Source organism: Pipistrellus kuhlii, unplaced genomic scaffold (assembly GCF_014108245.1).
Source record: "Pipistrellus kuhlii isolate mPipKuh1 unplaced genomic scaffold, mPipKuh1.p scaffold_m20_p_38, whole genome shotgun sequence".
NCBI classification, from domain to species: Eukaryota; Metazoa; Chordata; class Mammalia; order Chiroptera; family Vespertilionidae; genus Pipistrellus; species Pipistrellus kuhlii.
In genome coordinates this window covers 4,028,605-4,053,781 of record NW_023425538.1, presented here as the reverse complement: position 1 = coordinate 4,053,781, position 25,177 = coordinate 4,028,605, and the positions used below count along the sequence as shown (strand labels likewise).

General features: G+C 43.4%; 1 protein-coding gene across 1 annotated transcript in view; it reads right to left on the bottom strand.

Annotated features, from left to right (window-relative positions):
- LOC118702391 (zinc finger protein 420) overlaps window positions 1–24,878 on the bottom strand; it is a 29,342-nt gene extending 4,464 nt beyond the window's left edge. Inside the window, exon 1 of the mRNA XM_045570927.1 lies at window positions 24,575–24,878. The gene's annotated coding sequence lies outside the window, so the exon portion shown is untranslated. The remainder of the gene's footprint in view (window positions 1–24,574) is intronic.
- Between the last annotated feature and the right edge of the window lie 299 nt (window positions 24,879–25,177).

The window sequence follows — 25,177 nt, the reverse complement described above, 5'->3', positions numbered from 1 at the left end:
CAGTATATCACTAAGTGAAAAAAGCATGTCCCTAAGACTACATATTTTAATTATATTTACATGACATCCTAGAAAACATAAAACTTTAGGGATGGAAAATATGCCAAGTTTCCATAGGCTGGTGAGGGGTGAGGGGTTGACAACAAAGGGAAAGCATTAAAGAATTTATGAGTGTAATGGCTCTGTTGTTTACTATGACTGCGACAGTGGATACACTTTATATGTATTGTAGATGGTATATCAGATTTCCTGAAGAACAGCAATAAATGTTGAATAAAATATGAAAAATAACCTAAAATACCCCAACCTTTGAGGAAAATAAAAAAGATCCACAGTTGCCACATTAACTTTCTTCAACTGACTACCTAAAATTATCTTTTTTTTAAAAAACCTAAGAAACAAGGCTTTGGACCAAAAGTAGGTCAGAGATTAGAAAAAAATTTCACAATATTGGAACCAGCCAAAGCCTGCAGTTCACATGAATGAAAAAATAATAATATTCTGACCTCAAAAGAAAAATCACAAGAAAAATCAATACGTAGTCTTGGCATTTTAAGAAATTAGATTTTTACTATGAGACGAGGAGTCATTGAAAGATTAAAAGATTCAGCATGACAAGTTCTGACATCTCTTTAAAAAGGAATCATTCTGGGGGTTTTTTGTTTGTTTTTGTTTTCAAATTAAAAAATAACATAATAAGAAAGTACAAAGGCTTGGTGAGAAAAGTTAGAAAGCTATAGCAATCATCTACGTGGCTCAGACAAGATGATTTTGGAGAAAAGTGTGGATCATTGGATTCTGAATACACTTTGAAGATATAATGAAGATTTTATGATGAACTGAAGATATATCAATAATATGGCAAAGAGAAGGAAAGTAAGTATTTCACCTCAGCATCTGAAGCAATGAAAGTGCCATTTACAGAGAAGTTTTCCCTGTAACAGGAGCAGATTTGGAAGTTTAGTTTTGAACTATTTAATATCATAATAATGTGGAATAAACAGGTATATGCATATGTATATGTTCTGAGGAAATATTTGGATTATAAATGTAAATTTGGGAGTATCAGCAAATAGATGGCATTTCCTTTAAAAAAAAAATCTTGTTAATCCTAACCTAAGGTATGTTTTCCATTGCTTTTCAGAAAGAGTAAAAGGGAGGGAGGGAGAAGGTAGAAAGTGAGAGAGACAGAAATATCAACATGAAAGAGATACATAGACTGATTGCCTTCAGCATATGCCCTGACTGGGAGTGGGGTGCAAACCCCCAACCCAGGAACATGCCCTTGACTGGGAATCAAACTTACAACCCTTTAATGTACGGGCCAACATTCTAACCCACTAAAACAACACTGAACAGGGCAACAAACAGATAACATTTAAAGCTATGGGATTTAATGAGGTTGAGGCTTTGAATACATAAAAGAAAGGAAGAGAAGGGAAGTCTGAGGATTGAACCCTGAGGCATTTCAACATTTAGTGATTATGTAGTTAAAAAAAAAAAAAAAAAAAAACACAAAAAACAGCAAATGAGACAAAGAAGGAGCAGCCAATGAGAAAGGAGAAAAAGCAGGAAAGGGAGAAATTCCAGAAGTCAAGTAAACAAGTGTTCTGATTTTGAGGAATGATCAAATGTGTCAAATAAGTGAGAGATGATGTACACCGTGGTCTCTAATTTAACAAAGAATTTAACAATATGGAGGTTACTAGTGATCTTCACAAGAGAGTTTTTTGTGGAGTAATTAATGGGAGCAAGTTCTAATGGAAGAATTAAACATAGGGAACATGGAAAAAGCACTTGAAAGGTTTTGTTATAAAGAGTAGCAAAGAGGAGTGATATCAGCATCATAGCTAGTGAGCAGACTCCTTGGTTAATTCCCTTAAGTTTACAAGTCAGACAATTATAATTTTGCAAAGGATTCCCTACTAAACAAAGAAACAAGCCTGAAAGATACACAAATCAGTACCTCTGAAGATGGGTATATTGGAATTAGTAGGTAAGGTGGAATGGGAAAAAGAACAGGAACAGTGGACACAGATACAGTTTGGCACCCACCACAATTCCAGTGAGTGTGGTACAGTGGAGATGTCAGGCTGTGGCTCTCACACTATGGCCTGGAACACAGAGTAACAAAAGCACCCTCAGGAAAAAAAGACATCTCCTGTCTCTCCTTTGTCCCCCTCCCTGCATTACTACAGAAACCAGGAGAGGTGGTTGAGAAGTTTAAATAGCACAGTGGTGCCAACAGGGTAATAGTTATTGTTGGTAGAGGGACAGAACCACAAAATCAAAAACTTGCCTCCCTTGCTCCACCCATCCATGGCAGAGCCTGAAAGAGAAAATTAATAAACCACAAACAATAAAGGGGTGCCAACAGCCATTGCTGGCAGAGAAATAGAGTCCTTGTTTGTGTACTTACCTTTCTTGCCCAAACAATCCTGGAAAAGACTGCTACAGACAGTGAGACACCTCCAAAAACACAGTAGGGACAATGGCCATTATAAAAGAGGAAGTAGTGCTGTGAGCTCACAAAACCATTTCTTTACCATCCCCCACATTCCTCCGCCACAGTGGTGGCCCCGTAATTGAAGCAAACCTGTCAAAGAGGGGACACCCACCATCCTAGTGGATGCTCAGTATTTTCAGTAACCAAAGTGATTGTTACTCCAATGTAATCCCAAAGGCACAAAGAGAGTAGATGATAGAGAACAAAACAAGAACACCAGATCCCAAGCAATGCGAATACATGGACTCGAAGAAGCTCTGCACCTTCTCACGGAAAGGGCAGATTTTGCCTAGGAAAAGGTGAGGTTTATGATTCAGGCAGAAAAGTGACCCTTTCACAATAGGAGCTAGAGGACTTGAGGAAGTCTGCGCCAAAAAAAAAAAAATCCATGGCCATTGGGGCTAGCGTGATCCGTGAGTGTGGAAAGGGATTCATAGGGCTGCTAACAGAAGGGAATTCTAAAAAGCAACCCATAGCTGAACTGGACACAAAAGAGCATTCAAAAAAGTTTAAAAGTGTGCCAATAGCTTAGAGCCAGGGGGGAAAAAGACTACACAAACTTGCACACAATGCAGATGGTAAAAGTCTCCCACTGACTCTGGCTCTTTTTTCATTTTCTTTTTTCTCTTTAAATCCTTGCTTTTGATTACTAAGGCCAGAACATAGGATCCCAATTGGGGACACTCTAAGAGACAGCAGGGGAAAGTTGTTTTTGTGGAACGTGGGGAATAACGATCAGAGAACCAGGTCTAGGGCAGCCCATTCCCCCAAACCAGTATTAAGTGTGACAGGGAAAACAAAATCTAAGCATTAGCTAGAGAGGCCCAGAGGTCAATCCAGAAACACTGCCTCTCAGGGGTTAAATCACAAATTGACTCTTGTGTAAACACAAATAAAGGATTATAACAAACAAAGAAATACTGCCTACTTGAAAATCAGGACTGGCTTACAACACTGAGGAGCAGTGGAACACAGAGAACTAAATAGTGTCCTGAGTAGGAAACAGTCATTCCAAACAGAATAGTAGGGGAAGTGAATGACCTCAGTACAGAACACTTCTACTTTTATTTTCATCTTTTACTTAAGAAATTGTGGGGGGGTTTTCCCCTCACTTGATTTTGCCTTTCTAATTATTAGATTTTATTTTTAATCGGTATTATTACAACTACTATTTTACATTTTTTTTAAGTGTCATTATATTTTCTCTTTATTTTATTTTGGGATTCGGGTTCTACATTCTATTTTCATCTTTCTTCTAGCATCATTTTAGTCTATCTCAACTTTACCTTTATGCCAACATTCTCTTACTCGCTTTTCACCTTTTGTTGTCCTGTTTTTCTTACCCTATTCTTGCTTTATATTTTCCTTATTCCTTCTTTTACTCCCTATAAAAATTCATCCTACTTATATATCTAATTTACAATCCCCTGCTCTAAGCCCATACACACTTCTTTTTTTTTTTTTTTATTATCCAAATTGTTTTCTCTTTGTCCTTTTCTTACTGTTTGCTCAATTGTTGATTATGTTGGTTTTTTATGCTTTTTTGTGAGATTATCTCTTTATGTTTTTATTTTATTTTTGTTTATTTTTTGCTTCTGTTTTCCCTCATCTTGCTTGATATTGTTGTTTGTAGTTTGCATTCATTTCAAGATACCTTGTTTCCCCGAAAATAAAACATCCTCCAAAAATAAGACCTACTTACAGGTTTCCTTCTGAGTGAAATATAAGGCATCCCCCCGAAAGTAAGACCCCCCCCCCCCAGACTCTGTCTCAGAATAAAAATTAATTTACCGTAAACTGGTCACTAGGGCCGCCCCGACTGGTGTCTAGCAGCCAGTGACGTTTTACACACAGTCCTGATGTCACTGCTGTGTGGAGGCAGAGCGGAGGTCGGAGTGAGGGGGGGGGGGGGGGGAGGAGGAGACTTTCTCAGATGCGTGTAGAAGAACAGGAGGATTAGAGCGGACAGGATGCTGCGAAGGTGGTGAGTGCTGGTCTGTCTCTGGTTGCACTACCTGATGCTCGTGGCCGCCCTCATGATTGAAGGTTCTCAGTCAGTGGCAGACCCTGCTCCAGCCTAGATCCAGGCACCAGCAAGCCCAGTGACAGCCCCCAGGCATGCCCCAGGAGGTAAATGTCTGATAAAGGGGTAGGGGGGATGTCTGGTGAAGGTGTTCAGTGGCACAGGGGTGGAGGGAGGGGAATCACTTAAAATGACACAGGAGGGTCAGAGGGGGCAATTAAAATGACACAGGAGGATCAAAAGGGGTTACTAAAATGGTAATCCTTCCTCTGATCTCCTGTGCCATTTTCAGTCTCTCCTCTAATCCCCCTGTGTCATTTTAAGAGATCCCCTCCCCCCACCTTGATAACCCAATTCCTTTTTTTATCCCCAGAAATGAGCGCAAAAAGAAAAAGCTACTCCATGAAGTACAAGAAAGGAATTGTGGAAGACTCTTGGGGCCAAAATCTTACTGCTTTCTGCAAAGAGAAGATGTTGAGTATCCGATTGGTCCGAAAATGGGGAGCAGAATATGGTAACCTCATTGAACAAGTGGACAAGGGAAATGCTAAAAAGCCAGCCAGGGTATGTGGGAAGCTTTGTTTCTTCCATTGCCAGGGGCAACCTACTCTTTCCAGCTCTGACGATGCCGCCATTTCTGTTTGGATTTGTTTACCTTCTATAATTGAAACTTTGTAGCTTTGAGTGGAGGCTTAGTCCAGCAATGGCAAGCGGAAAGCTTGGCTTCCTCCATTGCCTGGAAACCTAAGCCTCCCTCCTGTTCTCTGTGGCTATAGCCATCTTGGTTGGGTTTATTTGCATACTTGCTCTAATTGGCTGGTGGGCATGGATGGTGGGTGTAGTGAAATGGTTATTAATTTGCATATTACTCTTTATTAGTTAAGATGCTCAACATCACTAGTTACTGTAGAGAGCTGCCTGAGAAGGCACATGGACATTCTTTTAATTCTTATCAGCTGAGCCCGAGGGCACTGGCAGAATCCTGTTATCAGTACTGATTTCTTATCTTTATCCATGTGCTTGGAATGAGGAACAAATAGGACCTTGACTTACCCAGATCTTGATATGCTAAATCTTATACCAAAAGATAAGCTTACCCAGATCTTGATGAATAGGATCTGGCACACCTGAAACTCGTTTTGACCTTAAAATCCCCTTTGGAAACCAATAAATATGCTGTGTTGTAGTGGTGAGTGTGACTGTCTCTCCATCAGAGAGATGGCGCCCACCTAGATCCCAGCTTATGAATCTATTTCTGCCTCTTGTCTCTTTTTTTCTCTAATTTCTTCATCCCCAGCTCCTCCACTCAGGAACCTGTTCTTTTCCGTGCAGGACACGGAAAACAGAGAAAATGCCCACCGCAAGTTACAAGAAAAATGCAAATCACAATCATAAAGAGATATCACTGTACACCTTTTATAAAGGCTATTATCAATAAGACAAGAAATAAGTAGAGTTGAAAAGAATTTTGAGAAAACAGAGCCATTGACATTCCAGATGGGAATCCTATATGAGTAATATGCAAATTAACCTTCATGCCCTCACAAAAGATGGCTTCCCCATGTGATCAAAGATGGCTGCCACAATCTGGCTGCAAAGGGAGGGTAGTTGTGATCAGGCCAGAAGGGAGGGCAGTTGGGGGCAACCAGACCTGCAGGGAAAGATAGTTAGGGGCGACCAAACTTGGAGGAGAGGACAGTTAGGTGTGATCATGCCAGCAGAAAAGGGTAGTTAGGGGGGACTGGGCCTGCAGGAGAGGGCAGTTAGGGGTGACCAGGCTGCCAGGGGAGGGCAGTTAGGGGTGACTGGGCCAGCAGGGAAGAGCAGTTGGGGGCAACAAGGCCTGCAGGGGAGGGCAGTTAGGGGTGACCAGACCAGTAGGGGAGAACACGTGGAGGGATCAGGCCTGCAGGGGAGGGTACTTGGGGGTGATTGGTCCAGCAAAGGAGGGCACTTGGTGGCGATCAGGCTGGCAAGGGAATGGTTAGTGGGTGATCAGGCTGGCAGGCAGGTGAGCAGTTGGGAGCTAGGAGCCCCAGATTGTGAGAAGAATGTCCAACTGCCGGTTTAGGCTCGATCCCTCTTCCCCCAAGGGGTCCCAGATTGGAGAGGATGCAGGTTTGGCTGAGGGACACTCCTCCATGCATGAATTTCATGCACTGGGCCTCTAGTATAAAGATATTATGGTGAAGGTACTACAGAAAACAGTATGGAATGCCTCATTAAACTAAGAATAGAGGTACCATATGACCCGCCAATCCTTCTTATGAAAAATTTGAGGACACTTATTTGTCAAGATATATGTATTTCTAATTTCATGGCAGAATTATTTACAAAGACCAATATATAGGGGTGGAAAGTGTCCTTTGATGGGTGAATGGATAAAGATGTGGTACTTAGCTATAAGAAAAAATCATGTATTGCTATTTGCAGCAACATGAATGCATCTTGAAAGTATTATGCCAAGTGAAATAAGTCAGATGGAAAAGGGTAAGAACCATAATATTTCACTCCTATGTGGAATATAAAACAAAAAGCAACAAATAAAAAATAATAATAAATTCATATACACAGACTGCAGAATGATGGTTACCTGGGGAAAGGGAAGTAGGAGGAAGACAAAGAGTGTAAAGGTGGTCAAATATATGGTGACTAAAAATAACTTGATCATAGTTCCTGAGCAAACAATAGAATATACATGTGTCATAAAGTTGTAAACCTAGAGACAGCTGGTTAAGATGGCAATAGGTAAACTATGCTCCCCTTCTCCCATGACAACATCAAATTATAACTAAACTAGAAGCCCAGTGGACAAAAATTTGTGCTCTCAGGGGAAATGAGCCAGTCCCTCAGCCTGGTCTGCACCCTCTAGCAGTCTGGGACCCCTTGGTGGATGTCTGACTGGTGGCTTAGGCCCGATCCCTTAGCATGGCAGTCAGACATCCCTCTGACAGCCCAGGAGTCCTAGGGGCTGCCTAACACCTTATTCAGACATCCTTAGCACTGCCGCAGAGGGAGAATAAGCTCCTGCCACTGCCGCTGCGCTGGCCAGCCATGAGCCAGCTTCTGTCTGAGCTGTGCTCCCCCTTGTGTGGAAGCACACTGACCACCAAGAGGAAGCTCCTGCAGTGAGCGTCTGTCCGCTGGTGGTCAGTGTGCATCATAATGAGTAGTTGTTTCCAGTCATTCAGCCAATTTGCATATTACTCTTTAAGATTATAGAAAAACCATCATTGAGAATCACCAGAAAATTAGTTGAACAGAATTCCTATAACTAGAAATATAAAGAAGAAGCCAAATACAGACTGATAGGAGGGATGGAGATGCAAAACAGGCAGGACCCATACCCATGGTGTGTCAATTAAAAACCAGGAAGGATATCCCAGCTCTGAAGTTCCACCCTGAAGAGGAAGGAGTCCCAAGTCTATACCTGGCTCCCTAGCCTAAGGAACCAGAGCAGGGAAGAGAAGTCCCCATAACATTTAGCTGTGAAGAATGGTGCGGATTGCATCAAAGAAAGACTGAGGACACAGGAGAACAAGGCAAAGTTCTAAAAGGGACTGTGCAAAGACTCACTCAGAAATTCACTAGATCTAAGGTCGAAAGCAGGGGTAGGAGCTGAAAAAGCCCCAGAGACATACAGGAAGCAACAAAATTCACTAACTTCAGGGAGAGAGCTGGAGGGGTAGGGGTTGGGGCAATTCTCTCTGTTGATAAGTGCTAGCAGGCATCGCTGTTTGTTTGTTGAGCCTTCCCCAACCCAACCAGCCCAGTGGGAGCCAAATTTATGCTTTCCATTAACCTGCCTAAAACCATCCACACTGCCTAGGTGATTTCCAGAGACTCTGGCTCACCTAACTTTCTCTCCTGCCTGAGCCTCTTCAAGGGATTCCTTCACATAAACAGCCTATCTTGGATCATGCTGCAAACTCTCCCAAAATCTCTAAAGTACACAAACCTTAAACAAGCAGCTGCTAACTTTGGCATACTTTGTATTTCTTGTTTAGTAGCCCCAGGCTATGAGAAGCAGCAACTGGCCTAAACTTGCATTGTAATTCCCAACAGGTGGCCCCAAGTGTGTCATAAGCAATTGCCAGTCTTTACATGGACTGTAGGTTCAAATAAGCAGCCACCAATGAAACACAAATGGTGGCTGGGCTCAGCTCACATCATGGTTCCCACCAAATGATTTGAAGCCCAGCACAAGTGGTAGCTGCCTTTGGCCTTCACAGAAGTCTCTCCCAAAAGGCTCCAAATTCCACACTTAGAAGCCTGCTTCAGACTATATCATAGCACCACCCAACCAGTTCCACAAAAACACACCTGAAAACAAATTTGGCTAGTACTAGAGCCCTAGTAAAGCAACTACCAGTACGTGGGGTCTGCCACCACACAACAACCCTCAAATAGATGCCCAACAGCAAGAGGGCACAAACAGCTCTCACAGTGGACACCCATGAAGTACCTGGCTCTGGCAAAAGGAAGACTACCACTGGGCCCCACAAGACACCATCTACATAAGGCCATTCTGTCAAGATGAGGAGACATAATAGATCCACCTAATACATAGAAACACACATATGGTTTCAGTCAAAATATGGATATAAAGGATCTTGTCCCAAATGAATGAATAAGAGAAAACTAAAAAAAAAAAAAAAAAAAAAGAGAGAGAGACAAGCAAAGTATTAAATATATAATTCAAAACAGGTTATAAGAACACTCAATGAAATTAAGAAAAGAATAGATGTACACAGGGAAGACTTCAACAAGGAAATAAAACATAAAGAAGGGGACAAAGTGGCTGGGTGGTTCAGTTGCTTGGAGGGTCATCCCATATACCAAAAGGTTGTGGGTCTGACCCCTTGTCAGGGCATATATGGGAGGCAACTGATTGATGTTTCTCTATCACATAAATGTTTCTCTACCTCTCATAAAAAAAAAAAAAAAAATCAATAAAAAAATAATTTTAAAAAAATGTCCTCAGGCTGAAACCAGTTTGGCTCAGTGGTAGAGCGTCAGTCTGCGGACTGAAAAGTCCCAGGTTCGATTCCACTCAAGAGCATGTACATTGGTTGTGGGCACATTTCCAGTAGAGGGTGTGCAAGAGGCAGCTGGTCGATGTTTCTCTCTCATGGATGTTTCTAGCTCTCTATCCCTCTCTCCTCCTCTCTGTAAAAAGTCAACAATATATATATATATATATATATATATTTTATTGTAAATGTCCTCAGGTGCAGATTAAAAGAAAGAAAACAAAAATTGAGAACATAGAAAAAAATAAGTCAGGAATAAAGAATGCAATAACTAAAATGAAGACTATAGTAGAAACTATCAATGGCTAAAGAGATGAAGCAAAGGATTAAATCATAAACTTTGAAGGCAAAGTAGTGGAAAACACACAATTGAAACAGCAAAAAGAAAAAGTGATTTTTAAAAATGAGAATAGTTTAAGAGACCTCTGGGACAACATAAAGTGCACCAACATCATAGGGGCACAATCAAGAGAAAACAGAAAGGGATTAAAAAACTATTTGTAGAAGTAATTACTGAAAACTTTCCTAACCTAGCTAATAAAGCAGGCATATAACTCCAGAAAACATAGAGAGGCCTACACAAAATGAACCCAAAGAGGTCCACACCAAAACATGCCACAATTAAAATGTCAAAAGTACAAAGAGAGACTATAAAAAGTAGCAAGAGAAAAGCATTTAGTTGCCTACAAGAAAGCTCCCATATGACTGTCAACTGGTTTCTCAACAAAAACTTTGGAAGCCAGAAGGAACTGGCAAGAAATATTCAAAGGGATGAAAAGCTTGGATCTACAACCAAGATCACTCTACCCAGCAAGGATATAATTTTAATCGAAGGAGAATAAGTTTCTCATACAAGAAAGAGCTAAAGAAGATCAACAACAGTAAACCAGCATTACAAGAAATGTTAGATATTTCTGTAAGAATAAAAGATTTAAAAACATGACTAAGAAAATATAGAAAAGAAAAGAATTCTAACTGACAAAGTTAAAAACTTAGTAAAAATAGTATATCAACCAAGTACCAAGGTTAAAGGACAAAAATATTTCTATTTTTGTAATGTGTAACTACAACAATAAACAAAAGGATGCACATAAAACCACAAGCGAAAGAAATAAAAAATAATTACAAAAACAGAAAAAGGAGAGCAACAGTAAAAACTGTAGTGATTAGAGAGAATGTTCAAACTTAAGTCATCATCAACTTAAAATAGACTGTTATAAACATAGCTTGGTATATGTAAAACACATGGTAATCGAAAGAAAAACGAAATGGCGGCATAGGTAAACACCTAACTACAGCCTCAAACAACAATTTCAATAAAATACAACTAAAATACAAAATGGACATTACCCAGAACTACAGGAAAGTCTACTGACTGAAAATTCTACAATGAGAAAGAAAGAGAAAACCATAAGGAAAATCAGGGGAGCTATAAAAGCCTAAAGTATGGAGTTACGTTGCGCACGTGGAGAGGACGGAGTCGAGGGGAGGGCATGGCTGAGTGCCTGGCTGACGAGCCCTAGCGGGAAGGAGATAAAAGCTCTGGACTGTGCTGAACCCCAGTTCCGACAGCACTGAACCCCAGTTCTGGGCGAGACCCTGGGGACCCAGACACATAAGGAGGGAGTCTGGGCTGTAAGGTGGAACCTCAGGGGAGTGGCAAAAGGCAGACCTGGAGGTGTGCACATTACATGCAGAGGACGAACTGTTGACTCTGCTGCTAGATTGCCCTAGTGGGAAGGAGACAAAAGCTCCAGACTGCTCTGAACCCCACTTCAAACACCACTTCCAACTGAACTGAACCCCAGTTCCGGGCTCATTAGGGGAGAGCCTAGACTGTTTGATAGCGGGCGAAACTCGAGGGCACCTTTCTCTCAGAGGTGCTTGCAGGAAGTACCGAAAGACACCTAACTGCAGCCTCACACAACTGAGGAACACTGAGAATCAGGAGCCTCATAGGGCGTGGCTGACAAAAGCCAAAGCTGTAGGCTCCACCCTGAAACTCCGCCCCATCCAAGCTAAACACAGAGACTTTTAAGGCTACCAACTCAGGGAAGCTGCGAAAATGCTGAGACAAGGAAACATCACAAACAAAAGAAATGGAGGACAAAAAGTGACTGGATATACGTTCAAAACCACGCTTATGTTTTTCAAGAATTTCCTAGAAAAGGCCAATAAAATAAACAAGACCTATTTGGACATGAAAAGGGGTTGACTAGAAATAATAAGGGATCAACTAGAAATAAAGAATACATTGTCTGAAATAAAAAAAAAAAAAAACATTATATAGAGTACTAAAAACAGAACGGATGATCGCAAGAATCAAGTCAAAGATTTGGAACACAAAGAGCCAGAAGACACTCCTCCACAGAAGCAAGAAGGCAAGAGAATCCAGAAAGTTGAAGATAATGTAAGAAACCTCTGGGACAACTTCAAGCGAACAAACATCAGAATTATTGGGGTCCCAGAAGATGAGAGAGAGCAAGATACCAAAACATACTGAAAGAAATAGTGACAGAAAACTTCCCCCACCTGGTGAAAGAATTAGACCTACAAGTCCAGGAAATGCACAGAACCCCAAACAAAAGGAATCCAAAGAGGACCACACCAAGACACATCATTATTAAAATTCCAAGAGCAAAAGACACAGAGAGAGTATTAAAAGCAGCAAGAGAAAAGCAGGCAGTTACCTATAAAGGAGCACCCATACGATTGTCAGCTGATTTCTCAACAGAAACCATGCAGGCCAGACGGGAATGGCAAGAAATATTCAAGGTGATGAATAGCAAGAACCTACAGCCAAAATTACCCTACCCAGCAAAGCTATCACTCAGAATCGAAGGCCAGATAAAGAACTTCACAAATAAAAATAATAATAAAAAAAAAGCTAAAGTAGTTCATCACAGCCAAATCAGAATTATATGAATTGCTGAAGGGGGTTCTTTAGGAAGAGGAAGAAGATAAAGATAAAAATTATGAACAAATATGTAACTATCAACAAATGAATCTAAAAACCAAGGGAATTTAAAAATCTGATGAACAATATTAACTGGTGAATATAATAGAATCAGAGGTATGGAAGGGGAGTAAACTGACGATTCTCAGGGAAAAGAGGAGTGGGGGGTATGGGAAGAGACTGAACATAAACTGTGCACCTATGGATGAGGACAATGGGGGTGTGGGGAAAGGACAGAGTGTGGGGTGGGAACCTGATGGAGGGGAGCAATGGGGGGGAAATGAGGAACATTTATAATAATATGAACAATAAAGATTAAAAAAAAAACACACATGGTAACAACAAACCAAAAATCTGTGAGAGATATAGAAAAAATAAAGAGTAAGAAATCCTACCTAATAAAAGAGTAATATGCAAATTAACCACAACTATGCTACACCCACAAGCCACACCTACCAGCCAATCAGAGCAAGTATGCAAATTAACCCAACCAAAGTGGCTGCAGCCACAGACAGCAGTTGAGAGGCTTGGGTATTACCAGCAATAGAGGAAGCCAAGCTTTCCACACACCCTGGCTGGCCTAGGCCTCCACTCAAGGATACAAAGTTTCAATTATAAAAGATAAATCCAAAAAAAAAATAGCAGCAGCCATGGAGCTGAGAGAACAGGTTAGGGTTTCTCCCGGCAATGGAGGAAGCCAAGCTTTCCACATTCCCTGGCCAGCCTAGGCCTCCACTCAAGGATACAAAGTTCCAATCATAGAAGGAAAACAAATCCAAGCAGAAATAGCTGCAGTCATGGAGTAAGCAAGAGGCTAGGATCCGCTCCAGGATACAATGTTTCAATTGTAGAAGGTAAGTAAATTCCAGATACTAGGGCCTCTGCTTGGGTTGCCAGGGGGCGTGACTGGCTTGCAAACCACCACATGCCCCTCACCTAGGCCACCCCACACCCCAAGGTAACCCCCACCATGATCTGGGACACCCTTCAGGGAAAACAAGCTGACCGCTCCTCCCTCCCCCAATACACCAGGCCTCTATCCTATCTAATAAAAGAGTAATATGCAGATTGACAATCACTCCAACACACAAGATGTCTGCCCCCATGTGGTCAAAGATGCTACCCCTATGCAGTACGAGATGGCCACCAGGGGAGGGCAGTAGGGGGGACAAGGCCTGCAAGGGAGGGCAGTTGAGAGGGACCAGGTCAGCAAAAGAGGGCAGTTGGAGGGAATAAACCCTGCCGGGGAGGGCAGTTAAGGGTGCCAGGCTGGCAGAGGAGGGAAATTGGGGGAAAACAGACTGGCAGGGGGCAGTTAGACATAAATCAGGCTGGCATGGGAGGGGTTAGAGGGTGATCAGGCTGGCAGGCAGAAGCAGTTAGGGGGAATCAGAAAGGCAGGCAGGCGAGCAGTTAGTATCCAGCAGTCCTGGATTGTGAGAGGATCCCTCAAGGGGTCCAAGATTGGAGAGGGTGCAGGCTGGGCTGAGGGACACCAGCGCACCTCGTGCACAAATTTCGTGCACTGGGCCTCTAGTATAAATATAACACTATAGAACTTTATCAACATACAAGAGAAGAAAGCAAGAGAAAAGAAAGACATACAATATAATCAGAATACAATTTTAAAATTGTAATAATTACATACCTATTGATAACTACTTTAGATGTAAATGGAGTTATATTCCAGTCAAAATCTAGAGTGGCTTTATGGTTTAAAAAAAAAAAAAAAAAAAAGGATTCCCAGACCCATGAGTGGAGCGTCGTGTGGGCCCGCTGCGGTTGGCCCAACAGGAAATCTCCATCAAAGAAAAGAAAAAAATCCTCAGAGAAACCAAGATTGTGACATAGGTCAACACCTATACTGCTGCCTTGCACAACAATTCCAAAACTGCAACTGGAAGAGAGAGAAGAAATCATCAAGAACCACTGGAAAGCTGGCTGAGTGGAAATTCTACAATCAGAAGAAAAGAGAAAAGGACACTGAGACTCAGAAGAGCTGTGAAGGTCAGAGGTGCGGAGACCCACGCACGCAGAAAGGGTGGGCAGCTGAATACACAATTGGCTTACTGCCTGCCCTCTCTGCTGCGCACAGAGAGGGTGGGCAGCAAGCACGCAGCTACCTTTCTTATTCAGGGGGAAACAAAACCTCACAACTGCACTGAAATCCCATTCCGGGTGAGACTTTGGGTACCAAGACTCATTCAGAGAGAAACTGTTTGGCAGTGGGTGAAACTCAAGAACAGCCTTCTTTCAGAGGTGCATGCAGCTATTGTGTAGGGGACACTGAGACACAGGAGCCTCTTGGGGTGGGGATAACAGGAAACTAATGCTGTCTGCTCCACCCTGAGACTCTGCCCCATCCAAACTGACTACGGAAGCTCTCCCAGTGGAGACACAGTAGATCCTCACAGCCAATTGGCCTACAGGTCAACTCACCCCAGTGATACTAACAACAATATAGGCTTAACTACAACAAGACTGCACACACAGCCCACAAAGGGGCACACCAAGAGTGTCACCTCAAGTAACTGGGAAGGCTGAGCTACTGGCCCTGCTAGTACACCTAGCACACAAAGCCACTCTGTCAACTCAGGAAAGCAGCTAAAATGTGGAGACAAAGGAAGGAAAATAGGAAAATGAGGAAAGCAAACTACCGGATATAGAGTTCAAACACCCTGTTAAGGTTTTTCAAGAATTTCCTTGAAAAGGCTGATAAATTTAACGAGACCCTTGAGGATATGAAAAAGGATCAACTAGAAATTAAGCATACACTGAGTGAAATAAAAAATATTATACAGAGACCTCAAATCAGACCTGAAGATCACAAGGATCAAGCCAAAGATTTGAAATACAAAGAAGCAAAAAACATTCCTCCAGAAAATCAAAATGAAAAAAGAATCCAAAAAGTTGAAGACAATGTAAGGAGCCTCTGGGACAACTTCAAGCGTACCAACATCAGAATTATGGGGGTCCCAGAAGAATACAGAAAGCAAGATACCAAAAACCTATTCTAAAAAATAGTGACAGAAAACTTCCCTCACCTGATGAAAGAAGTAGACTTATTAAGTCCAGCAGTGCACAGAACCCCCCCCCCCAAAAAAAAAGGAATCCAAAGAGGACAACACCAAGACACATCATAATTAAAATGCCAAGAGCAAAAGACAAAGAGAAAATATTAAAAGCAGCAAAAGAAAGACAGTTAGTTACTTACAAGGGAGGATCCATACGATTGTCAGCTGATTCCTCAAAACAAACTATGCAGGCCAGACGGAAATGGCAAGAAATATTCCAAGTCATAAATAGCAAGAAACTACAAACAAGAGTACGTACGCTACCCCGCAAAGTTATCATTCAGAATGGAAGGTCAGATAAAGAGCATCACAGATAAGAAAAAGCTAAAGGAGTTCACCACCACCAAACCAGGATTATATGAAATGCTGAAAGATATTCTTTAAGAAGAGGAAGAAGAAAAAAAGTAAAGATAAAAATTATGAACAACAAATACATATCTATCAACAAGTGAATCTAAAAACCAAGGGAATAAAAAATCTGTTGAACAGTATTAACTGGTGAATATAATAGGATCAGGGGTATAGAGAGGGAGTGGCCTGCAATTCTCAGGGAAAAGGGGAGTGGGAGTGTAGGAAGAGATTGGACAAAAAGCATAGATCTATGGAAAAGGACAGTGGTGGGGGGAGGTAACGGCAGAAGGTGGGGTAGGAACCTATTGGAATGGAGCTATGGGGGGAAAAGAGGAACAACTGTAATAATATGAACAATAAAGATTTATGTAATACAGCTTGAAAAAAACAACACATGTAGTAATTTATTCTACAAGAGACACAAAACAAATCAAAACACACACAGACTATAAGTAAATGAATGAAAAAAAAATGCAAATGAAAAGAAAGACAGAGAGAAACCAAGATGGCAGCATAGGTAAACACCAAACTGCAGCCTCACACAACAATTTCAAAAAATACATCTAAAATACAAAATGGACATTATCCAGAACTACAGGAAAGTTGACTGACTGGAAATTCTACAACTAGAAGGAAAGAGAAAACCAGAAGGAAAATCAGAGGAGCTGTAGAAGCCTAAGGTATGGAGATATAGTGTGTGCATGGGGAGAGGAGGGATCTGGAGAGGAGGGGCGGCTGAGAACCTGGCTGGCATTCCCTAGCAGGAAGGAGATAAAAGCTCCGGACTGCTCTTAACCCCACTTCCAACTGCAATGAACCACAGTTCCGGGCTCATTGGTGGAGAGACTAGACTGTCCAGTAGCGAGCAAAACTCAGGAACCTCATAGGGCGGGGCTGACGGGAAGCCAAGGCTGTAGGCTCCACCCTCAAACTCCGCCCCATCCAAGCTGAGCACAGAGACTTTTACAATTTTCCAAGTCTAGTCGAATAAGGCTGTCTCCTGGCATAGACACAGCTGATCCACAGCTATTTGGCCTGGAGGTCAGTTCCTCTCAGGGATACCAACAAAATCAAGACTTAACTACAAAAGGCTGTACACACAGTCCACAAAGGAGTGCACCAAGAGTGCTCACCTCAGGTAACTGGAGGCTGACCCACTGAACCATATAGGACACCTTAGCACACAAAGCCACCCTACCAACTCAGGGAAGCTGTGAAAATGCCGAGACAAGGAAACAGATCACAAATGAAAGAAATGGAGGACAACAAGCGACTGAATATAGAGTTCAAAACCACGCTTATAAGGTTTTTCAAGAGTTTCTTAGAAAAGGCTGATAAAATAAATGAGACCTATGAGGATATGAAAAGGGATCAACTAGAAATAAAGAATACATTGTCTGAAATAAAAAATATTATACAAAGTCCTAAAAACAGAATGTAAGATCACAAGAATCAAGTAAAAGATTTGGAAAACAAAAACCCAGAGGACACTCCTCCACAGAAGCAAGAAGAAAAGAGAATCCATAAAGTTGAAGATAATGTAAGAAACCTCTGGGACAACTTTAAGCGAACCAACATCAGAATTATGGGCGTCCCAGAAGATGACAGAGAGCAAGATACCAAAAACATATTGAAAGAAATAGTGACAGAAAACTTCCCCCACCTGGTGAAAGAAATAGACCTACAAGTTCAGGAAGTGCACAGAACCCCAAACAAAAGGAATCCAAAGAGGACCATACCAAGACACATCAGAATTAAAATTCCAAGAGCAAAAGACACAGAGAGAGTATTAAAAGCAGCAAGAGAAAAGCAGGCAGTTACCTATAAAGGAGCACCGATACGATTGTCAGCTGATTTCTCAACAGAAACCATGCAGGCCAGACAGGAATGGCAAGAAATATTCAAGGTGATGAGTAGCAAAAACCTATAGCCAAAAATACTCTACCCAGCAAAGCTATCACTCAGAATCGAAGGCCAAATAAAGAGCTTCACAAATAAAAAAGAAAGCTAAACGAGTTCGTCACCGCCAAACCAGAATTATATGAATTGCTGAAGGGGGTTCTTTAGGAAGAGGAAGGAAATAAAGATAAAAATTATGAACAACAAATACGTAACTCTCAACAAGTGAATCTAAAAACTAAGGGAATTAAAAAATCTGATAAACAATATTAACTGTTGAATATAATAGAATAAGAGGTATGGAAGGGGAGTGGACTGACGATTCTCAGGGAAAAAGAGGAGTGGGGGGTGTGGGAAGATACTGAACATAAACTGTGTACCTATGGATGAGGACAATGGGGGGGTGGGGAAAGGGCAGTGGGAACCTGGTGGAGGGGAAAAAATGAGGAACTTTTGTAACAATATGAACAATATTTATTTAAAAAATAATTATTATTTTAAATTGTATTATAGATTATATACATATTGCTTAAAAACACAGTAAGTAGGTACAAAATTACATAAACATATTTGATTGTTAGTTTATAAATTTAATTTGATTGTTATAAAGTAATTATATTTTTTAAATTATTTAAATTTTAATCCTATATTTCTTTCTAAATAATAACAAAACTAACTTGTATTATTTTTCCTCTGAATTTGCCGTAACATAAGTCGTAAGTGTCACTTTCAAGGCCAGCGCTTTTTGCCTCCACTATAAAATATAAATAATACAAGTACTGTCTGCTAAATTCAAGAAAATTTATGTATTTATGAAATAAATAAATTACTTACCTAAATTATCTGAATAGCTGATTTGTAATGACGTCACTTGTTTAACTAGCTTACTAGCACGCAGTACAATGTGTATCCTCTGACAGTTACAAAATGTTTTCATCGTTGCCAATCCCAAAAAATGCCATTGTTCATTAAGTCCAAACAATGGTAGATGAATTCTAACAACTGATCAACAATGCAAAGTTTGATAAGCAGTTCTCGATAATCAGTTCTCAACAATTATTTGTTATTATTAATGTTAAACATTATAAAATTAACAAAATAATATAAAATTCATATCCTCGCTAAATAGCCACATGGCCGTGGAAAACCTTCCCGTTCTGCCGCCGTTCCCTAGCTTGTCGTGCATTCTTTCCAAAAATCGGGACTTTTTTAAAATGCTGCGGGATGCGGGACAAATTGTTAAAAATCGGGACTGCCCTGCCAAAATTGGGACATCTGGTCACCTTACCCTAACTGCCCTTCCCTTGCTAGACTGGTCACCCCTAAAAGTCCTCCCTGTAGGCCTGGTCCCCCCCCCCCAACTTCCCTCCCCTGAAGGCCTGGGCCCCCCCTACTCTCCTCCCCTACAGGTCTGGTCACCCCTAACTGACCTCTGCCAGCCTGGTAACTGCTAACTGCCCTCCCCTACTGGCCTGATTACCCCCAACTGCCCTCCCCTGCTGGCTTGATCACACAAAACTGCCCTCCCCTGCTGGCCTGATTGCCCACAACTTCCTTCTCCTGCCAGCCATCTTGTGGTGGCCATCTTGTGTCCACATGGGGGCAGCCATCTTTGACCGCATGAGGGCGGCCATCTTGTGTGTTAGAGTTATGGTCAATTTGCATATTATTCTTTTATTAGATAGGATAGCTGAGATTTGGAAATAGTCAAAGTTCTCATCAGTAGATGAATGGATTAAAAAAAACACACACAAACCTGTGGGACATTTACACTATGGAATACTATGCAGCTGTAAAAATGAGGGGCCTCTTATCCTTTAGGGCAGCATGGATGGACCTGGAAAATATTATATTAAGTGAAATAAGCCAATCTGAGAACAAGTATCACATGATCGCATTTATTTATGGAATCTAATGAACAATATTAATTGACCAACAAAATAAAACCCGAAGCAGGGAGGCATGGACCAAACTGACATACCTCGATGTGGGGTTGGGGGACATGAAGAGATAAACCAAAGTACTTATATACTTACTAGAGGCCCAGTGCATGAAATTCGTGCACAAAGGGAGGGTCCCTCAGCCCAGGCTGCACCCTTTCTAATCCAGGACCCCTTGGGGATGTCTGACTGCTAGTTTAGGCCTGATCCTGGCAGTCAGACATCCCACCATTTTAGGCCCAATCCTGGCAGTCAGACATCCTACTGGCTCCTAATTGCTTGCCTGCCTGGTCAACCCTAATTGCCCCCTCTGCTGTCCTGATTGCCCCTCATTGCCTCTGCTTGCAGGCCTGATCACTCCTAACTGCCCCCTTTGCTGACCTGGTCACCCCAAACTGCCCCCCCACTGCTGACCAGGTCACCCCCAACTGCTCCTCCCCATCAGCCTGGTCATCCCTTACTACCTCCCTGCTGACCTGGTCACTCCCAACTGCCCCCTCTGTTGGCCTGGTCACCCCCCACTGCCCCTGTCAGCCTAACTGCCCCAAACTGCCCCCCCTGCTGGCCTGTTTGCCCCCAATAACACCCCCCTCTAGCCTGGTCACCCCTGGCTGCCCCCCATCCAGCCTAGTTGCCTCTTACTGCCCCTCCCACCAACCTGGTTGCCCCACTCAGACTGCTGTTCAGTCATTTGGTCGTCCCTCACTAACCCCCTTGCCAGCCTGGTCACCCCACGCAGCCTGCTTGTTCAGTCATTTAGTCATTCCTCACTAATCCCCATGCTGGCCTGGTCACCCCTAAATGCCCCCTCACTGCCAGCCAGGACACCCCCAACTTTCCCCTCCCTGCCTGTCTGGTCACTCTTAACTGCCCCTCCCTATTAGCCTGGTCACCCCTTATTACCCCCCTGCCAACCTGGTCACCCTCAAATGCCCCCCTCTGCTGGCCTGGTCACCCATCACTGATCCCCTGTCAGCCTAATTGCCCCCAACTGTCCCCCCTGCTGGCCTGGTCACCCCCAACTGCCCCCTCTGCTGACCTGGTCGCCCCACGCAGCCTGCTGTTCAGTCGTTTGGTCATCCCTCACTAACCTCCCTGCCGGCCTGGATGTAGGCAGTCATCTTGTGAGGGTGTGAGGGTTAATTTGCATATTACTTCTTTACTAAATAGTATATGCATAGCCCATGGATACAGGCAATAGGGTAGTGAAGACCTGAGGTGGCAGGAATGGGCTGGGAGACGAGAAGGGGACAGGAGAGATATCTGTGATATTATCAACAACTATATATATATATATATATATATATATATATATATATATATATATATATGTGTGTGTGTGTGTGTGTGTGTGTGTGTGTGTGTGTGTGTGTATATATATATATATATATATATATATAATGAAAAATTAAAGATTCAACCAAATGCTGCCAACAAGAAATGCACATAGAAGCATGAAACAGACTGCTGAATCTCAGAGGTAAAGCAGATAGGCAGCAGGACGGGGAGGGGAGGAGAAGATTAACAAAAGAATTATATGCATACTAATGGCCTGGTGCACGAAATTCATGCACATTAAAAGGGGATTAATTAGAGAAAATAATTTAATATTGCTATTTGCTCTTTCTCTATAATAGAAGTGTCAAAGATGAAAGAAAATTAGTAAAATGTATATGAAAATCTTCCTCCTGTCAGAGACTGGGACTCACCAGGGGACCCAGAGTGAAGTCCCCGCCCATACACATGTGCCTCAAAATTGTGTGAGACCCAGACCCACCTGCACTCCCCCCCCCCCCCCACATTAGGCTAGATCCAGACCCAGCAAATCCTACCCTTGTCAAGCCTCACTGGGCAGGGAGCATAGCCTTAAGTCCCCAGGCTCAGCGCCAGTACAGGGGGACAGGGCCTGAGATCCCCTGTCGAGCCCCGCTAGGCAGGAGGGTGCAGCCTCAGGTGCCCCATCAAGCCCCAATGGGCAGGGGCACTGCCTGAGTTTCCCCGACCCAGCACTAGGGGTGCACCTTGAAGTCCCCCTTCAAGCCCCACTGGGTGGGGAGCATGGCCTGAAGTCCCCTGTCAAGCCAAGCCAGGCAGGTGGGCCCAGCCTCAGGTCCCCTGGCACAGTGCTGGGGTGGAAGAGGGGCATGGCCTGAGGTTCCCTGTCAAGCCCTACTGGGCGGTGGGTGTGGTCTGAGGTCCCCCGGCCTAGTGCCAGGGAGTGGGGGGGTGGGGCATGGCCTGAAGTCCCCTGTCAAGTTTCACCAGGTGGGGGCCGCAGCCTGACGTCCCCCGGCCTGGTGCTGTGGCGGGGGAAGCAGCCTGAGGTCCCCTAGCCCAGCACCAGGACGGAAAGTGCACCTTGAGGTCCCCTGTCAAGCTCTGCCAGGTGGGGGCATGGCCTGAGGTCCCTTGTCAAGCCCCGCCAGGCAGGGGGGTGCAGCCTCAGGTCCCCTGGCCCGGTGGTGGGGTGGGGGTGCGGACTGAGGTCCCCCAGCCTGGTGGTGGGCAGTGGGCATGGCCTGAGTTCCCCGGCCTGGTGCCAGGGCAAGGGGTGAGGCCTGAGGTCCCCTGTCAAGCCCCAGGGGGGCAGGGGAGGGCGTAGCCTCAGGTCCCTGCTGATTGCTCATTAAGGCTCCTTAAGGGAACTTGGCCTCAGCTGTGGATGCAGCCATCTTTTGTGGTGAAGTGATGGTCAATTAGCATATCCCTCTTTATTAGATAGGATATGGATGACCCCTGGACACAGACAGTAGTGTGGTAAAGGCCTTGGGGAAGGGGGCAGAGGAAACAGAGATGGAATCGGGGACAGGGAGGGAAAAAGGGGACATCTGAAATACTTTCAAATAATAAATATAATTTTTTTAAAAAGAAATGCACTTTAACCATCAGAATACAAATAGGTTAAAAGTAAAAAGATTAAAAAAAAGACATACCATGTTAACACTAATATAAAAAGCTGAAGTGACTACATTAAATATCAAAGTAGAGGTTCCAAGCAAAGAATATTACTGGGACAAAGGATACTATTTCATAATGACTAAAGGGGCCAATCCACCATTAGGACATGTAATCTAAAATATTTATGTACCTAATAATAGGGCTTCAAAATAGATGAAGCAGAAACTGACAGATTTTGAACCAACAGCAGAATAAATTACATTAAGATTGGCAAATGATAATTTTTAGCAGGTTCATTATACTCTTGTGTACATTTGAAAATTTTAAAATGTTAAAAAAGCGATGCTGCTATGTCAGAAATATGAATTTCAAATCCACTCTTCCTTAACTGAATGACTATTGGGAAGCATCTATCACAATTTACTGCTCATATTCCTTTTTCCCAATCTATAGAAAACTGCCTTGTCCCTGCATTATTTGAAAACGCTTAGCTAGGAAATTTCAAAAAGAAAAAGTTTCCTATGTCCTGTAACAAACAGAGGGAGATCAGGAAACAGAGGAAATATCTACTCACCCTAGACTTTACTTTTGAATGTGTAACAGCTTTTTTTTTTCTCCTCCCCCCCCCCCCCCCGGGCCCCTAGTCTCAGGAAAAGAAAATGGAATTATGAAATACGAGGCCTTTCTTAGGGCATATTCTAAATTAGACCGTAAGTACCCTCATTTAACATGGAAGGCAGTCAAAGCAGTGCTCCACTTTATCAGAAAGAAGATCACAGCTATCTTGGGCTAGAATTTATTTCTGGATTCAAAGTTGTCCCCTGGAAACAGACCAAGTTCTTAAGTGTGTGGCTTGCCTCATACAGCACACTCTCTGAAAGCATTTACACTCATGGAACCCCATTACATTTATAAGTGGCCTTTCTTTAAGCTGTTACCAGCTTTAAAATTCTCATCTCAAGGCCTGTGGCTTAGAAATAATTCACAGGCTTAAATTTTTAACTTCTTGTCACTTCTGGCATCCAATACCCAAAGTGAGAAGGCACTGGAAAGCAGCAAGGAACCTACAATTGCAATCCCAGGATGAGGTAAAGATACAGAATAAAGCAATCAATAGAGGCCATGGCTGGATGGGGGAAAAGGAGAGGGTCCTCACTGTGGCCATAAGAGAAATGTAACCCCCAAAATACAAAAACACAATTTTACCTCTGTACCCCACTGAACTCTCATATGGACACAGACTATAAAATATACAAATGATGACACAAAGGGACACAATCACATTTCCCCAGCCACACAGCCAGTCACATTCACCATATTAATACTACACTGTCAGACCACCTAGTCTTAACAAAATCCAAACATACACAGAGAATACACACAACCTCATTCAAGCACATCCAAGCACCCTGTCAGGGACACACAATGGCCCAAAACACCCTTTCACAGCAGCAATTTTACTCTTTTCACAATGTTGAAAACAACACGGCCACACAATCATACAGTCAGAAAAATACAACCAAGTACCAGGTCGAGGAAAAAGCAGTCACAAACACTAATCACAGCAACACCTCAAAGTCGCAGGAAAACCCCAGTAATACACATGACACAATCACATCCACAACCTCCAAGTGACACAAGAACATCTAAACACCCTTTCACAACAGCACTGTCGCGCACCTGTAACACCACCAATCACAGCCGTATTATCAAACCGTATTATCAAACCGTCAAAGTCATAAACCACTCACACAAACACTTCAACACCAAACCACCGCCACACACGCCCGTTCACCAAGTCACCAACACGTCATGCTTGTCTCACAATACAAATCCACGAGGCACGGCCACACAAGAAATTACACCGACGCTTCCTCCGAGCATTCCCGCCCACCTCGAAGATACAGCTCAGGATCGCCCGCGGGGTCCAGGGCGACTTCGGCTTCACGGGTCCCACCAGCGCTGGCCCAGCTCTTCCACAGATACAGCCCCCCCCCCCCCCCCCAAAGCGAGGCCCCCAGATGGCGCGAACAAACGGAAAGGAAGCCGCCTTAGGAAGCGGCGGCTCTGGGAAATGTAGTCCAACCACAGGAAGGCTGTGGCTGCCCGGCGAAGACGCTAGGAGATACAGCCACCTAGCGGGGCTCTGGGACCCGGCTGCCAGGACGCGCTGGCGCCCAGGGCTGCGAGGGGATTTCTGAGAGAGCCCGCGAGCTCGCGGCACGCAGGCGCAGGCGCCAGGCGCCACCTGGGCGAGAAGGAGGAGGCCGAGACCCGAGTCCAAGTCCCACGTGACCAGAAGGTGGGAGGGGCCGGGGGTCCAGTGCAGGGGAGGAGCTGGGGCGGGGCGGCTACCAGTGGGAGCCTGGGACTAGCCAGGACCGTTTTTGTGTCTCGCCTGGCCCTTAGGAGTGTCAAGTGGGTGAAACAACGCGAGGTGTTGTCAGGCGCACTGAGTCCCTCGGCGGCGGGTTTATTTCTCCCCTTGTATGATTCT